Source organism: Glycine soja, chromosome 13 (assembly GCF_004193775.1).
Source record: "Glycine soja cultivar W05 chromosome 13, ASM419377v2, whole genome shotgun sequence".
In the NCBI taxonomy this organism is placed as follows: Eukaryota; Viridiplantae; Streptophyta; class Magnoliopsida; order Fabales; family Fabaceae; genus Glycine; species Glycine soja.
The window spans coordinates 21672822-21690039 of record NC_041014.1 but is presented as its reverse complement, the minus strand read 5'-3'; the positions used below and the strand labels follow the sequence as shown (position 1 = coordinate 21690039).

General features: G+C 29.4%; 1 long non-coding RNA gene across 1 annotated transcript; it reads right to left on the bottom strand.

Annotated features, from left to right (window-relative positions):
* Positions 1 to 5742: 5742 nt before the first annotated feature.
* LOC114381958 lies at positions 5743 to 6823 on the bottom strand. The gene is made up of 2 exons (XR_003660121.1): positions 6297 to 6823; positions 5743 to 5859 (listed from the first exon to the last, which is right to left on the bottom strand). It is a non-coding gene; the product is annotated as an uncharacterized LOC114381958 (long non-coding RNA).
* Between the last annotated feature and the right edge of the window lie 10395 nt (positions 6824 to 17218).

The window sequence follows — 17218 nt, the reverse complement described above, 5'->3', positions numbered from 1 at the left end:
AGATTCCCAGTGATCTTCTCGATGGTGCCACAACAATATCCTTATATACAGTCATTCTATATCCTGTCCTTTCTTGTGTGGTTACATATTCATTTCAACTTTCTCATTTCCTACTACTACTTTTTTTTTTCTCACCTTATCTCTTTAAGGCCCAACATTCACTAAAATAAAGTATAACTAGTTGCATGGCTATAAAATAAAACTTCCCTTTCAGCTTGGTATGTATTTTGTGTTAAAAAATAAACCTTAAATACGTTTCTCCATTTTAACTAGGTGTATAGCTATAAAATAAAACTTCCCTTTGAGCTGGATAGGTATTTTGTTCCAAAAATAACCCTCAAAGCTTTTTTTTTCTTCCATTTTAACTACCCAGTTTGCATCTTGTGTGTGACCTCTTCATTTATTTTTTCATTATTTTATAATATTGATACCAAATATTTTAATTTAGAAAACTGTAGTATAATATCTTCTTTAATGGGCCCAACAATGATGATGGTGAATAAATCCAAACATCAGCTTTACCATAAAGACAAATCATAGCATGTTGTCAAGAAGTTCATGAACGTAAAATAATTTGGCAAAAATCAAATCTAAGGTTACCATTTATTAAATTTTTTAGATGACAATGATGATACAAGTGGGTAGGGATTTAAATCCTCTTATTTAATATTTGCGTCCATGCTGAGAATTGTAATCAGAAAATCAACATTCACCACCTCCATGCCCAACCCCAACAATCAATTTGGTAAATCAACATGTCAACAACAACAGTTTTCCTTATTTCATCCATAGAATTAGAGAAACGAACGCTTTATGCACAAGTGTTATCTGCCATGCATGCATATGAAATCAAATATTTTCAAGGGAGAAAGAGAACATGTTTTGGCCTTATGGTTCTCTTTGTTGCTTTGGTTGCTACTTGCTAGCTCAAGTGCATAATCATTTCATCTAATCAATTTTTGAAACAATTCAACTAGGCAAGCACCGAAGTCAACCCGAATTTGCATTCAATCTATGGGTCAAGGGTACAATAGAAAACTCTCCTTGGTATTATCATGAAATGTTTGATCCTGTCAATTCAGATTTATAAGTTGAGCATCATAGCATCATTTTGTTACCTTACATGACAAAGCTTGTCTTGGTGTAACAATGTATCAGGGATAAGTTTAGCCAAATCTATTATTACTTGGTCTGATCAGACTCACGTAACAACACTAGTTATGGGAATAGGACACGTGAGTACACGGCAACAGGTAATATAAACAAATTTAATCTTCACCTTTCATGAAGCTCTTGTGGAAACGTGACAAGATACTGAATTCTCTCAAGTCTATATATTGTGTAGGTCGTTTGTACGTGAAAAGTGATGTGTATGGATTTGGAAATGTTTTGATAGAGGTGCTGCTGACTGGGAAGAAAATATTCGATATAATTCACCTTTGTAAGCAATTTTCCTTGCTGGATTGGCTCAAATCAAATCTACTAAATAGAGGGAAAATAAGAAGCAATATGGATGCAAATTTGGAAGGCAAGTATCCAACCAACTTAGCTTTACAATTAGCTCAACTCGCTCTCAAATGCATCCAAGCAGACCCCAAAGTCAGGCCATCAATGAGAGAAGTTCTTGAAACATTGGAACAGATTGAAGCAGCCAATGAGAAACCAGCTGATAACATAAAATGGGTTACTTGTTCCCGGGTAGTTCAACAACATGGCTGGCCAGAGGTGGTTAATTGAATCGAATCCATCAACACCATATTCCTTTGCTTCTGATGGATTGTGGACCTAAAGAGCTTATTGCCAAAAATGCCTCTGCTCCAGTTTCCTAGTGGACTAGAGCTTGTATATAGTATACATACATGTATATGCCAAAAAGGATCTGGGAATGTGTTTGGATTTGGGGTGAAGGCCTGAGTATCTTCCCAAAACTAGGAGAAAGAGGCTAAAGATTAGGTCGTCTCGTATTGATAAGCAAGCAGGTGTTCCTTGTTCATCTCTACTTTTCATGCAATTCTTCCACTTAATTGTTCTTTGAGTTTGTATTATACTCCATCTGGACTCATATATAACCTTGTTTTTACTTGAGATTAGTAAAATTAAATGATTTTAATGAACTTTCTTAATCAGTGTGGAAGTAGTTATTTTTGTTTATATGAGTCTAGAGGAAGTATCAATCTATTTTTGTAATTTTTTTTCAATATGTTTCATGGTTTCGATGTGTAGAAAATTGAATAGAGATAACGTGTTTAATTTATACTAAGAACTTGCCACAATAACAACAACAACAATAGTCTTGTGCTACTAGGTGAGGTTGACTACAGCAGCTAACAAGTTATGGCAAAATACGGCTAGCAGCTCTGAGTACATTGCCACAAGTAGGTCAATAAGCTCCCTCCTTCAACTTGATCTTTTTTATTAAGCCTGTTGTGAAAATGGATGAAATTAATAATAATACAAGTGGAGGACTCGACTTAGTTTCCCTATATTTTTCTTTGATCTCTCCAAAATTTATTAGATGAAAAAGAAATAGAAAGAAAGTCTACACAGGCACATAGTGTCAAGCCTCATATGCAGTTATTGTGACTGCAATTTCCACTGCAAACCGCAATTCTAGAGAAACCAGCTCAATATGAGGTGGTAGCAACGGATTTCTTCTCCACCCCCTAACACGTGCAGAAAGTTATGTCTCCAAAATTTTATTAGTTAATTGGTGTATTCTGTATAGGTCATAACATCTGAATTAGTTTGATTATATATGAACCATGATTGTAAATAAATAAATTACATTTTTTTTTTGTGATCATACAGGGATCTCAAGAGAACACAAAAAAAATACGGATCTCAGGAGAACACAAAAAAAAAATATATATATCAAACCTCAATGACAAATGTTAGTTGTTAGTTTTGTTAGTGGAAATGTTCGAACCTACAATCTCTTCCTCCTTTTTTTTTCTCTTCTCCCTTCAACCAGCAAAGGCACCTTATAACTCCACCAACAACACCAAAGTACCATGTGAGTCAGAGCTCATTGTGCTGGCTTGGTTTCTTTCTCGTTGACCCAGTTGTCTCTTAATAAAATTTCCTAGGAATAAAGAACATGTTCCGCAACAGTTGGATACCTAACTCAAGGAAATCCAAAGTCACTTTTCCATTAAACACGAGTAGACCTGCTGCTGCTAAAGTAGCAGGAGACAAGGAAAAAGAAACGGATTCTTCATCCGACGTACATAAAAAACATGTAGTAATAACCATAAAGTCATAAACTACGCCAGAAGACCGTGGAAAGGAAGAACGATTAAGAAAATAATTAATGTGCTTCCCGTGACAGGGGACTGTGGAATGGACAATGATACGCATTTCAAACTTATAATATGCAAAATTCAGTTAAGTTAGGTATCGCTTTGTTGGAGTGAAAACTCTAAAGATTAGTTTTCATATAAATAAATTAGAATTGGAGGGCCAAAGTTTTTTATAGACCCCAAACCGACGAATTCGAAACCACCAAAATTTTGAAGCCTTTATTTAATAATCTTTTTCCACTCTCAGTGACAATAATCTAATTAGACTCTAGGATATGTGAGCTATATATGTATATATATATATTCAACAATTCAAGTAATCTATTAGTTAAAGTTTACAGTGTAATCAGACATTACGATTTCATATACCATACGTAAAGGTACAAAAATATTGAAAGAGGCATGAGAGGTCAAATGGGTCATGACCCAAATCTTATTTGACTAATTTACCGTTTGGGAATACCGTATCTACTACTACTAGTATTATCGACATACAAACTTTATCGCTCATAGTCATATAGGATTTTTAAGGTTAGGGGATTGCACCCGGGGAATACCTAATTTACAATAATGATCGTTTGGTTAACACACTCCCTAATTAATGTCCAATTAATTTTATTTAGTTCTGATTAACTGCATCATTAACATGCCTTGACTAATCAGCGACTGGTTGGGTGGAGAAGACAGATTCACTCTTTGGTCTCTCAAGTCTCAAATTGGACTAAATAAGGTGACTATATTTTCTTGTTCTAATATTAATTCAGTCAACAAGAGCTTAGTATAAGCAACTACTGAACTACATATACTTTGGTTTTTTTATTTATTAAAGTATACTTTCTGTTTTTGTCTTTTTCTTTATTAAAATCTATTTTAACTTTTAATTTTTTTTTCTAAAATTATGTTTGGTACGTTCAACTTCACTTTGCAAGTGAAAAAAAAATCAACGCTTATTAGATTTGATCTGATTTCTCCTAATATAGATATAATATGATTAGTTTCCTTTGATAAATCTTGAGATAACAATATAAGAGTTTAATAATTATGTATTATTAATGTAAAAAAAAAATTCACCTTACAAATAATCATAAATAATTGTGAATAACTTTTAAAGTAATTATTATAAAAGTCAATAAATTTAACATATTATATATGACCGAAAGAAAATTTGTGATTAATAATAATATAAAACTGTTTTTTTTACATTGTCAATGCATTATTTTTTTTCCTCATACTATGAAAATTTATAGAATTATAGTTTCTCATTTTCTCTCGCTATCTTTCATTAGCTTATATAAATGAAATAAACATATCTTCTGTACATTTTTTTCTCTTTAATTTTCTTCACCCTTTTTTTTATATATCTTCTGATTTTATTTGTATTGATCCATCTAATTCGTTTTAGTCATTTTTCAATTTGGGCAAAATAACATGAAAATTTAGGATCCATTGGGCTGTGTTTGCGTCCAATAGCCCAATATATTGAATTTCTATGTAAATATTTAATAGATGTCCAATAAGTGATAGCCCTTTTGTGGAGATTTCCAACATTTGAGCCTGAGAAAACTGATGGATGTAAGAGGCTTATGCGTAATGCAATGTGCAAACCCTCTTCGTTAATGTATCTCGTTTGTTAAAGGAATTAATTTATTTTTTATTTATCTGTATCTTTCAATGTGTCCCGCTGACTCTAATAACGGAATTAGAGTTTACACAATATATTTACAATTAATTTTGCATTAACTGTTACTCTCCTTCAAAATTATTGGCAAAATGAAAATAGTTTTTTTATATTTTTTTAATTATATTTGTTAAAGGTTTTAATTTCTCATAATATTACGATATTTTTTCTAGATTTCTTGTTTGTTTGGTAAGTGCTTATTTTTAACAAAAAAATGATAAAATTTTAATATTTAAAAGGACTAAACAGAAAAATAATAATAATTTGAGGGACTAATAAATAAATTAAATATGACATGTAGAGAGAAAAACTAAGGAAGATTAATTAATAGAGGAACTAGATGAGAAATGAAGAAATAACTACAAAATTTAAATTATAAATTTTGAAAAACTATGGATCAAATATATGGAAATTGTGGTATCTTTATGCACACACACATGTGGTGAGTTTTTGCTTTCCTTAAAAATTCCAAGACATTGACAATGTATTCCATTTTCTGGTTTTGTGGACAAGAGCCAACTAGAACATTAACTTCCTTTTATGTCATTGTTTTTTCCCAAAGAACACAAGGCTAAGCTAGATTACAAAACGGCTATTAAGGTAGTAATAACAAACTTCCAAAGGACAGCCTTTGGGAGTGATTGTTGTATATGTCCCGTTGTCTTCATAGTGGTGAATCGAGTTCTCAAACCCGTTAGTAATGTTCTATCTTCCAACAAGGTAGAATAATTTAGCAGGAGGGTATTATAGGAAAATTTAGAACTATTAAAATTTTAACTTGACTATTATAAAATTTCATAACTAATTAAAACTTCCTGTATATGCATGCATGATTCTAACTCTTTTAGCCAGTTCCAGTTCCAGATCCATCTACCACCCTTCCTATTGAGAGAGAGAGAGAGAGAGTTAACTTCCCCCTTTTATTTTCAGTTAGATACGTGCATTCATGATTAAACAAGTAAGTATAATGGATCACGTCATGCACCATCGATGTACAACTACTTAAATTAATTCCTACACTTGAAAAATTCAAAATAGCAACAAAACTAATAATGATATCATAAAAACAAGATAAAACAAAACCAACCAGTGCTCGGCCCCTTAAGTATGTAGTTATAATTCAAAGAGTGCTGACTCGGTCCCTTAATATCTAAGTCAAAATTCGAAGATTAATACTATCTATGAGTGCTAACATATCTCTCGAAATTATTATAATAATAATCTCAGTGACCGAGGTATTCCTTTGCAATGATATTCGAAAAAAACCTAATATATTGTAGTGCTTAATTATTGAAAGTATATAATATATAATATTATACCATTGGGAGAGAAGTGTTGTAGGTAGCTAGCAAAGAGCTTCCTCGGATGTTGTTGTTAGGGTGGAAGGTTTGGCGCGAAGCAGAAAGACAGAAGCAAGATCGTGTGGGACTTGAAAGAAGGCTTGAGAATGAGAAGGAAAAGTTGTCCTTGTGGTTCTGGACACTCGTGGTTTCTTTGGAGGTGGTGGACAAACCAACAACGTTTGAGGTTTTGATGATGTGGGTGTGTGGCACTCTTGCAGCAGCTCCTCCTTCTCTACCTCCGCGCGTTGGCTGCAGCTTCTAACAACCGTAGGAACAGGAACTGTTCGGATGGACATAATTGGCCGAAATTCGTCTAGGATTTCCAGACCCATGATGTGGAGCTAGCAACAAAAATTCAGTGCTATGAATCACTATGATGGTATGGTAGTAGCAAATTCAATTTAATTATGGCTTAATGGTTTGGTTTGTTGGCGAGAGGTGGAATGAAGGCGTGCAGAGAGAAATTGAGAGGGTGATGATGGGAGGTGCTTAAAGAGAGACAGATATATATGTGAGAGAGAAGAGAGAAACAACAATTATGTCCTGTCTACTACCATTATTATTATTAATGTTTGTGGTCAATATTTTATTTTATCATATCAAAATAAATTATTCAGATCAGATTTTTAAAACTCAGAATTTTTTACCTTTATTAATTTGATATGGTCCATTAAAATTTAAATTGGGATTATCAAGATTACAATAAAATCTTAGAATCTAATTTTTATCTTAATAAAAAATATATTTTCAAAGTCATATTTGGGTCTAGATTTAAATTAAAATAATATTATTTGAGAAGAATAAAAAATATAAATAAAACTAAATACGATAGTTAATTTAAGAAAAGTTACGTGATCACTTCATAAAAAATGATAATTAATTCTTAAAAAATTACTTATTGAAAAAATGAGTATTCAGATTTATAAAATAAAGATAGAATGAAAAATTAACCTTTTGAGATTACGATAATAAATAAAAATAAGGTTATTGAAGAAGAGAAGAAAGCCATAAAAGTAGAGTAGTAATCACTAATATGGTTATAGGAGACGGGGTTTCTTCCCACAGGGATAAATATTCTCTCATGAGCACAGCGGGAAGGGGAATCACATCCTGTCCCTCGCAGGATCTCTGCTGCGAGAAAATTATATAATTATTCTTATATTAATTGATATTTTATATTTTAAATATTTAAATATTAAATGTTGGGTTTATATTTTTAATACGCTTAATCACTTAACATACACAATTACACACCGATACAACACATCAAGTAACAAAACAACAACAATGTTTTTAAAATTTACTTATTAGAAATTTAAAATTCCGCGGGAACTGTGGCCACAACGGCCCTCTGGTCCATAATGCGAAAAGCAAAGCATGTTTGTTGTCGTTGTACTGTGCGTGTGTGAGTGTTACAAAGTTGAGTTAAAACCACATATATATGCATGCAGAAGTACACCCTAATTCATCTGACACAACACAAAAGTAGCTCTTAATATATAGTCCCGCAACACTCTTCTTATTTTCTTAATTTCCTCTCACAACTCAAATGCCATTTGCTTTTGCTTCCTCCCTCAATCAACCATTTTTTTTTTAAAATCAACTTATTGTTGCCTTTCATTAATCTTCTTGTTTTTGTCTGTTTATATATTTTTGGGGTTATTATATATATATATATATATGAGAGAAATTGACAATTTAAAGTAGCATTTAATTATAGATTAAAATAAATAAAAATATTTTAGTAAAAAATAATAATTAATATACAAGAGAGATGAAATAAAGTTTCACAATAAGAGACAAAAATAATTTGTTTACTATGTCTTATAAATAAGGATGGAAGAAGTATTTTTTTATGAAATAAAAAAGTTTAAGTGAATTAGACTATGATAATGCACAAGAAAAATAAAATAAAATCTTATAATAAAGAATAAAAAAATTTGTTGATTATATCTCATAAATAAAAATAGAGAAAGTATTTATTAATTAATTTGACGACATAGTCATAACAACATTTAATAAAATATGATAAAAATATATTAATAATATTTATTAATATTTGACCATATTTTTTAAATGTTGTCAAATATTTTTAGCAATATTTTTGCTGAGTGTTAGATAATTTTTTTTATTAAATATCACATTTGTAATAATAGATATTTGTCTATTTGTTATAAACTAGACCAACCTTTAATATAAATATTGATCAACTTTGTGAATACATGCTTCAACATTAATTAATTAGACCTCACTTTCAACAAAGTAGGTCTTATTGACTTGATTCTCCATCGGTAGGTTATGAACAAGCAAAATATTAGAGTGAAGGTCGTACATCGATAACAAGGATTATCCCTAAATAAATTCAATCAATCATTTTTAAATTATAAAAATCTTAGCATATGTTTGAAGCAATACAACGAAGAAGAAAAAATGGATGAAGAACAATTTGATTCGATTTTTTTACTGTAGCCAATGAAAATACACCACTTTTTTATGGTCACGATTAAAGTATTTTAAAGTAACGTGATTTATGCTTAAATTTCTTATTTTAAAAGTAAATTAATAATAAAATTTAATATATTTATTTATTCAATAAAAAAATTATATCCAAAATTATTCACGTGAAAATGAATTTTGGATCCAAAATATATTTTTTCACGTGAAAAAATTTACCTAAAACAACAATATTAGTTTATACTTTCACAGGATTCTATATAAGTCAACATGAAATCAAACGTGCATTAATATAGTATTTTACTTACCTCAACCTCCATCTTCCTCCTTCTCTCTCCACCATCCAAGTCACAACTAATTACTTTCAGTGAGGCAACCTAGACTGTGGGGAATTAACAGTGAAATTTAACATCTTTATAATATATAGATTTCAGTGAGAGGCATGACACACAAAAAATAAGAGAGCAAACTTTAACAAAAAAAAAAAAACAAGCATCGGACTAAAACCTAGAAATAGTATTAATTAATATTAAAAATATTAAACATTTAGAAATTAGTTAAAATAATATTTCTATATTAATTAAAGTAATTTTAATTTTTTAATTAAAAGCTTCAAATTCTTATATCTTTTATTTTTAATTTATATTTTGTATCACCGGCAAAATTAAACAATCTATTTTTAAATATATATTTAACACTTTTTTTTTGTTACATTTCACATACTCACCTTCACTCTCACAGGCACAAACACATATACAAGTACCCGTATAATTAATGTACATGGTGCTTAGATGTTTTTTATAATCATAAATATATTTTCATTAAATTTTTTACTTTTATTTTTAAACACACTAACTAACACTTTCCAATTTAACTGACTCCTACCAAATGAGACACTAGCCTGCTAGAGGCTAGCCAATATCCAAAGATAGCCATATACTTAGTTAAAGCATTTCAAGCTTCTACTTTGGGATATTGATTTGTTTTCCCCTCTTTCCAATATTACAATAAATTCATTGCATATTTGCACACAGCTTATACCCCTACTTCAGGATACTGGTTTCGTTTTACTCAACTTTCCAATATGATCATCATGTGATTGATCATAGTGTAGCACCGGATCATATCTCTGGTGACTTGCTAGGTTATCTTCATTGTTTCTAAATACACCTACCTATTGGGCTACTCCTCCAAATTAAATTAAATCAATTTTCAAACTCAATTATAATATCATATAGATAACAACACTGAAAACAAATTTATCATTGTCTTGTGTCAATCATATGATCCTTGTCCAGAAGCACTGCAGACAAAAATGTGTAAGGTTAATTGCCGCCACGTGTATCTCTCACATACACATAAATAAAGGAGCAAATCTATATCTGTATCTGAATAATCTACATTTTACAGCACTAAAGACACCTCACTGAAATATTAAAACCTGCTGTGTCACTGCGGACTCGAAGGCTCTCCATTAAACGTGGAGGCCACCATATACAATAAAATTGAGCTGTAAGCTTCAAAGCAACATCCTCTAGTCTTCAACTCCTTATAAGTTGTCATCGATGACCTTGTCCTTTCATGCATCATGCATGCATGTAATTAACATGGTTAAATGAGAGAAAATTAAAGAGAAATGTTAAAATATTTATCCCCATTTTGGTGCACTAGAGGAGTATGGTTACCCACTTGCAATCCAAATGACAGAAGCTTTGCTTTAGATCAAAATCAAATAATCGTATAGACCGTATCAAGAAGCATAGGCTACCTAATGCACATGATTATTTTGTCTCATAAGGAACATATAGTTTGTGGGTTGTTAAAATTACCTTAAAGCAAGTAAAACAATATTTGTCTTAAACGCAAGGACAAATATTTGAGTTATTATGGGAAGCTATATAGAACAGATTGTCAACCTTTGGTGAAGGCATAATAAGATGTTGCTTGCTTAATTTGGAAGAAAACAGAATCAAGAAGTGAATCTGGCGGGTTTGGCTTACGCATGTTTAAGGAAAATGTTGTCAAAGGACAGAGCGTAATGCGGGATGATGGCAGAGCCGGTTATTCTCAGATAGTAAATTTTGCTCTATTATTAATTAAATTTCAACTTAATCAATCATTTGGTAAAGAGAGTATAATTTAGTTGGTTGAACAAAAATGCATTATTATAAATTTTCTGATATTGAATTTGATTTCTAAGTATAAAAAAAAAAATCAATCATTCTCTTTCAAAAAAAAAAAACTTAATAATACATATAAAAAAACTTAATCAATCATCTGTCAAATTAATTTATTTTGACCAACATAAAAAATTAAGATTAAAATATATGCAGTTCTCCAAGGTAAAAGAAATTTTAATTATACGTAAAAAAAATAATTTAATTAGTTTAGGTGTTGGCTTTCCGTCACTGTTTTTCACATAGAACTTCAATTGAATGATATAAAAGAAAAGAAAAGCATCCTCAAAAGAGAAACTGAATAATATGAAGAAAAAGTCCAAACGGCGAAGTTTACAATTGGTTATTAAATATTCATGGGTAGAAGTAGTCAACATAAGGCATTGATGCTGCCTTAATTTTTCTTCTGAAATTATAAAAAGCTAATAAAAAAAAAGCCTTCTTGTTTTTGACTCGTTTTAAATCCTCTCGTTGACTTCCACAACCCCTTTAAGAATTCTTAGGTAGCTATCAATCACTAACACAGTGCATATGCACAAGTAAATTGCATGCAACTCATTTTGGTAAAACACGTTAATTCCACACATAAGAACGTGTAAATCCTAAAGTGGGATATGTGGCCGATTTGAATCCATCGTCATGCGTCACGGATAAGCATCCTATGTGCGAAAGAATATATATATATATATATATATATATATATATATATATATATAGGACCTTCTTGGTCACTATAGAGTCTATGGGTAGGCCACACATCGTAGTCTAACTAACTCATTATCAAAGACGTGAGACTCTAATCAACAAGATATATGAGGAATTGGTGATTTTGAAATTGATCATAATTTAGAAGGAGGAACAAGTCTAACGAACAAGGTATCCTATGAAGTTTGTCATTATGTGCTATTATAATCAAGATGCTTCCATTTGCCTACATATTATATTCTTGTGTTTTATTAATTTGTCTTGTCTTTCAAACTCGTCACATGCATTCACACTTAGTCTTCCTCTTCTAATTTAATAAATAACATTGATTTTGGTGGGCCATCTTCTGCTCAGTTAACGTTCAGATGCTTGCACCTTGTTTCTGTACTAAAGATGGCACAAGGTCTTGCCCTGTTGTCTTATCATTCATCTCTCAAAAATGGGGGGAGACCGACTGCTCTGCTCTTACTTATACCTTGGACATGTAAGATGGACACACCGCTTCATCCCTCCTTTCAACATTATAAAGTATTTTAAATAATAAATTAATTTTAAAATTTTAAATCACACCAACACAAAATTATAAATTCTAAAATTAATCTTAAAATTTTAAACAATATAATTTAATTAAACATAAATCAAACTAAAAGATCCTTTTTATCTTTTTTATTTTTTTAGTAGTCTCATATATTAATATAATTATTTATTAAAAATAATTAATATTTAAGACTGACGAGTTAGACGGAATGACCAACAACGAATTAGTGGGTCTACATCTTCATCCCATCGGGCCAAATTAAAAGTGGGCTATCGGCCCGGCCTCTTTTATCATCCCTAAAATTTATTTTCATATTTCTATAAGAATCAACATGTTACTTGTCATTCTTAACTACTGTGTATGTTAACCGCTCAAAAAATGGTTGATATTCTGAACCTAAATACCTAATTATATGTTCATCTTCAATGTATATAATTATGAAAATTATTTTTTATTCAATGTGTGTGCGTCGATCAGTGTGTGTATAGTGTATATAAAACAAAATAAAATAAAAAAACAGTAAATATTCTATGGAGAATGAAATGTAATGTTAGCATTCAGTTCGGTTCGAATATTGTATAACATTATTTGCGAATTAGATTCTCCATTTGGCTACTATGCTAACCATTTGATGAAACGTGGTGATATTTCGTTGCTGTTGCTAAAAATATCCCGAATATGGTTTCCATGATCATTGATCTTTGTCTCTTAATTAATTCATATATATATGCATGATCTTACGCTAGGGTTATAATTGCTTAGCCAAATATTCTGCATAACTATTTTTGACTAAACAAGGAGTTGATATATTGTTGAAAAACCCACTATGTGTGTTTAACTGTGTTGAAATCATTTACTACTTGCCGCCTGTACTGGTGTTTATAGTTGCAACTACTTCGGTAGATAAAAGAAAAAGAAAATAAAAATATACAGCCAAATATATAGGATACAGTCTCTAATATTAATAAGTTTTAAAGGCTTGAACCGATCAATATATATTAATATGTTTTAAAGTCTTAATTACCTCTGCCTTTTTCACTCCGATCAATATATATTAATATGTTTTAAAGTTTTGAGGATTCACGTTGTAGCAACAAACAATGGTTGTTTTTAATGAAACTCACATGTACACATTATTTATTTTCTTTTTTTAATACGAACAACTTTAAATAATAATAAATTTCAGCAATGGAATAATTCTCTTTAGTTGCTTCTAATAAGTCCTATCAATAATATTTATTTTTATCTCAAAGTAATATTTTATGAGTGACATATAATTACATTATATATATATATATATATATCAAATTATCGCGAGAGTAATTATAAAAGACTTACTCTTTATTTTTATTATTTATTTTATTAATTTAATCATGTAAAGCAATATTATGGCTTCAGCTAGCAACTGTGGCGAAGAAACAACCCGTGAGGATGCGAATACAAAAACAGTTGCTTTGTTATGCTACTAATGGTTCTTCATGTATCACCAACAATTAATTAATTGAGGTTTTTTTTATACTTCAGAAAAATATCCAAAAAAACCTATTCCTTGCAAAACCTTTTTTTTCTTTTGCTTATAAAGCAAAAGTGAATTAATTAAACTCATAGCTATCATCGGCCAACAGGAGACAACAGTATTTTCTCGCAAAAATATATTCTGCTAGCTCAAATTTTCCAATCAACTGCAAACCAACATCACCTTATTAAATATTTATGAAAAATGAACAAAGTAAAACAAGTGCACTTTAAAAAATAGAGTTATAATTATTTATTAGAAAATTAACAGTACATTTTAAAAAGATAAAGTAGAGTTATATAACGATTGTAATTGTAATAAAAAAGAATGCATGCATATACCCTGCAAAGACAAAATACAGCAATCGTTTTTTCTGTAAAAGAACTGGAAAAAGAAAAAGTGCCGTAACTAAATACATTGCTCCGAGTGAACCCTTCACCACAGAATTATCCAGTTGGTGAATAATGAAAATTTGCGAATGAGGTTCTCATCAATAGCCCTTGAATTCTCGAAAGAACGACAGTTATAGAAAAGAAGGATTTAAATCAACATTAGTCTCACCCTCACAATTAACTATAAATTATATGCAGAAGAAAACTTTTTAAAAAAATATATTCTGCAGGGTTTGAACATGATCTTTTTTCTCTCGATAAAATTGATAGAATGGGAAGGCACACCCAATATTATCCGGGCAATATTTTAAAGACATGTTGAAACTGTCAACAAAAATTTACTTAAATAATTACAATAAAGAATTATAGATCGATATAATCTAATGAACTTTAATAAAACATACTTTTTGAAAGAGAGAAAATATGTAATTATCGAAATAGTTGAAGATAAATTGCAATTAAGATATTCAAAGCTTTTAAATCATCTACTCAGTATAACAAAACATTATGAATAAAAAAAATGATAAGGATTAAAGTGTAGTCATTTAGAGGACCACACTTAAACTTTAAATAAATTACTTGTTAGAAAGGACTTTTAATAACTGCGGTCAGTGGTGTTTAATGAGAAAATTAATATCACATATAATTGTAGAAATATGTTGGTAAAAAAATATGAAATCACTTTAATCATAAAAAAAATGTATTTTTTAAGAGAAACAGAACAATCACTAATTAAAATATGTTTGGAAATTACTTTATCAGAAAAATATTATTTTAACAAAATAAAAAGAAATTATTGCTTTCTCTCGATGTTATTATATTTCTCTTCTTTTCTTTCAATGTTCATTTCACACATTATCCTAATAATTAGTAAAAAAAATTCCCGCAATATCTGAAATATTACTCGTTTATTTTATTTTATTGTCTCTTCATATTTAATCTTCTTATAACTAGTCTATGATTTTTAATTTACCCTCTTTTATCTTCATCTCTGAATTCATTTTTTTAAAGAATCTATCAGAATAACTTTATATCAAAATTTAAATTGTTTATTATAAACTTTTTTTTGAAGGGATGTTTATTATAAACGTAAAATAAAATTTATGTATCTAAATATATCTATTTATTATTAATTTTAATTATGATATAATTTATATATTAAAAAAATTAATATAAATTTTAATTATATAAAAGTGAACATTAATTTGTCATCCATATCGCAATACACAGCTTATTTTTTTTCTCAATGGCTAAACTTCAATTTGTGATAGTCACAGAAGGTGTCTTTTTCAACAAATTTTAATCAATAGATGACTGTTCAAAATAGCATGTTAGAGATAATGTTATCCACATTTATTTTATTATAACATAAGAGTGAATATAATAAATTTGATTGCTCAATTTTCAAATTAACATGAACTAAAAAAATACTAAAATATATTTTTTATATCTTAAAATATCTGAGAAATTAATTTTAGTCTCTATAAAAAAAATATTTTTTAGTGTTTACAAGTTAAAATTATAACATTAAAACGTATTTTAATTCTTAGAAAAGAACTAAAATTACATTAATTTTGGTAAACTTAAGACTAAAAATGAATTAAACTTTATAAGGATTAAATTTATTTATTTTTTCAAAAAAAACACAGGCAATTTCAAAATATTTTAAAACACCAGAACTGTATTTTTGTAGAAAAAAATCACCCAATAAAATCTACTTCAGATTAAAATATGATTGTGCCTATTTCACTATTTATTGAGTTTTAATATACGTGACTATCCTTTTTTTTTTTTTTTGTGGGGGTTGGAGGGAGGTGGTCAAACTACAAACATATGTAAGTGTTCGGGTGGTCCTTTTGTCCAAACAAATCTGGGCTATCTGTGCTGCTGCCACTTTAATGGCAATTGCTTCGTGCACCAGCGTTCTTCTAGTACACCCAGTAAATTATTGTAAATTCCAAAAATACCCCTTCTAATAAACATACGGATTCCCAATCCATAAGAACAAGCTTATGGATTCTTAATCCATAAGAGTAAGCTTACGGATTCATAATCCATAAGAGAGTTACAAGTTCGTAATCCGTTTACAGATTCGTAATCCATAAGTTTCAAAAGAAAACAAGACAAAATTATTTGATAAAAAGAAAACAAGATCAAATAAACATCATTATGAGCAACAAAACAAAATTATTGAATCAATCTCATTTCAGTAAACTTACAAAGTCAGATGAACAATTATAAGTTTCAAAAATCAAATAAAATTAATTCAACCAAGTCATCATTGATCCCACACACAAAATCACCTAAATCAACTTCATACAAACAATAATAAACATTAATTTTGAATATATTTTAAAAAGGGAGTAGAGACATATATAATTTTCTTAAACCTAAAAAAAATTGTATAGATTTTAAAAAAGGAAGAGAAACATGTATAATTTCTTCTATTCTTACGAAAGATTTGTGTAATTTACTCCATAATTAATCAATGTTGGATAAATCAAATTTTATAAGAGTATTTGGATATAAATTATTTTATATTTTTATCTCATCACAATCTATTATGTATGATAAATTTGTGTTTTTTTTATGAATAAAATAATTTTTCATTATCAGCAAAATAAATAATATTAATTTAGGTAATACTGGTACCAAATAGTCAATACATATCATTGTTGCAAAAAAAAAAATACATATCATGTTATTATTAAATAGTATAATAAAATTATCTTAAAAATTTGAAGACTATTATTTTGTGAAGAGAAAAGTGGATTTTGCTGCTCATCGCCTTGCAGCTGGAACATCAAAATCTTATGTTAGTCACCAAAATTTCTTTTACCCACTTGATTGTATTGCTCATCATTTTCATATGGAAATAATATGAGTATATATGTTGCAATAATAAAAAATTTAAAGACTAAAAGTTAAAAAATAATGTTTAAAACCAAAATTAAGCAGAACAATATTTATGGAAATCAAAAACACGTTTTACTCTTGAAATTATAAGTACATGTATATGATATGATATGCATGCACAAAAGGTTACGTAGATTCGAAGCAAGACCCGTTGATCCCAATTTAAAGTTTCTAGAGTAAGAGGGACCAGAAGACTGGTC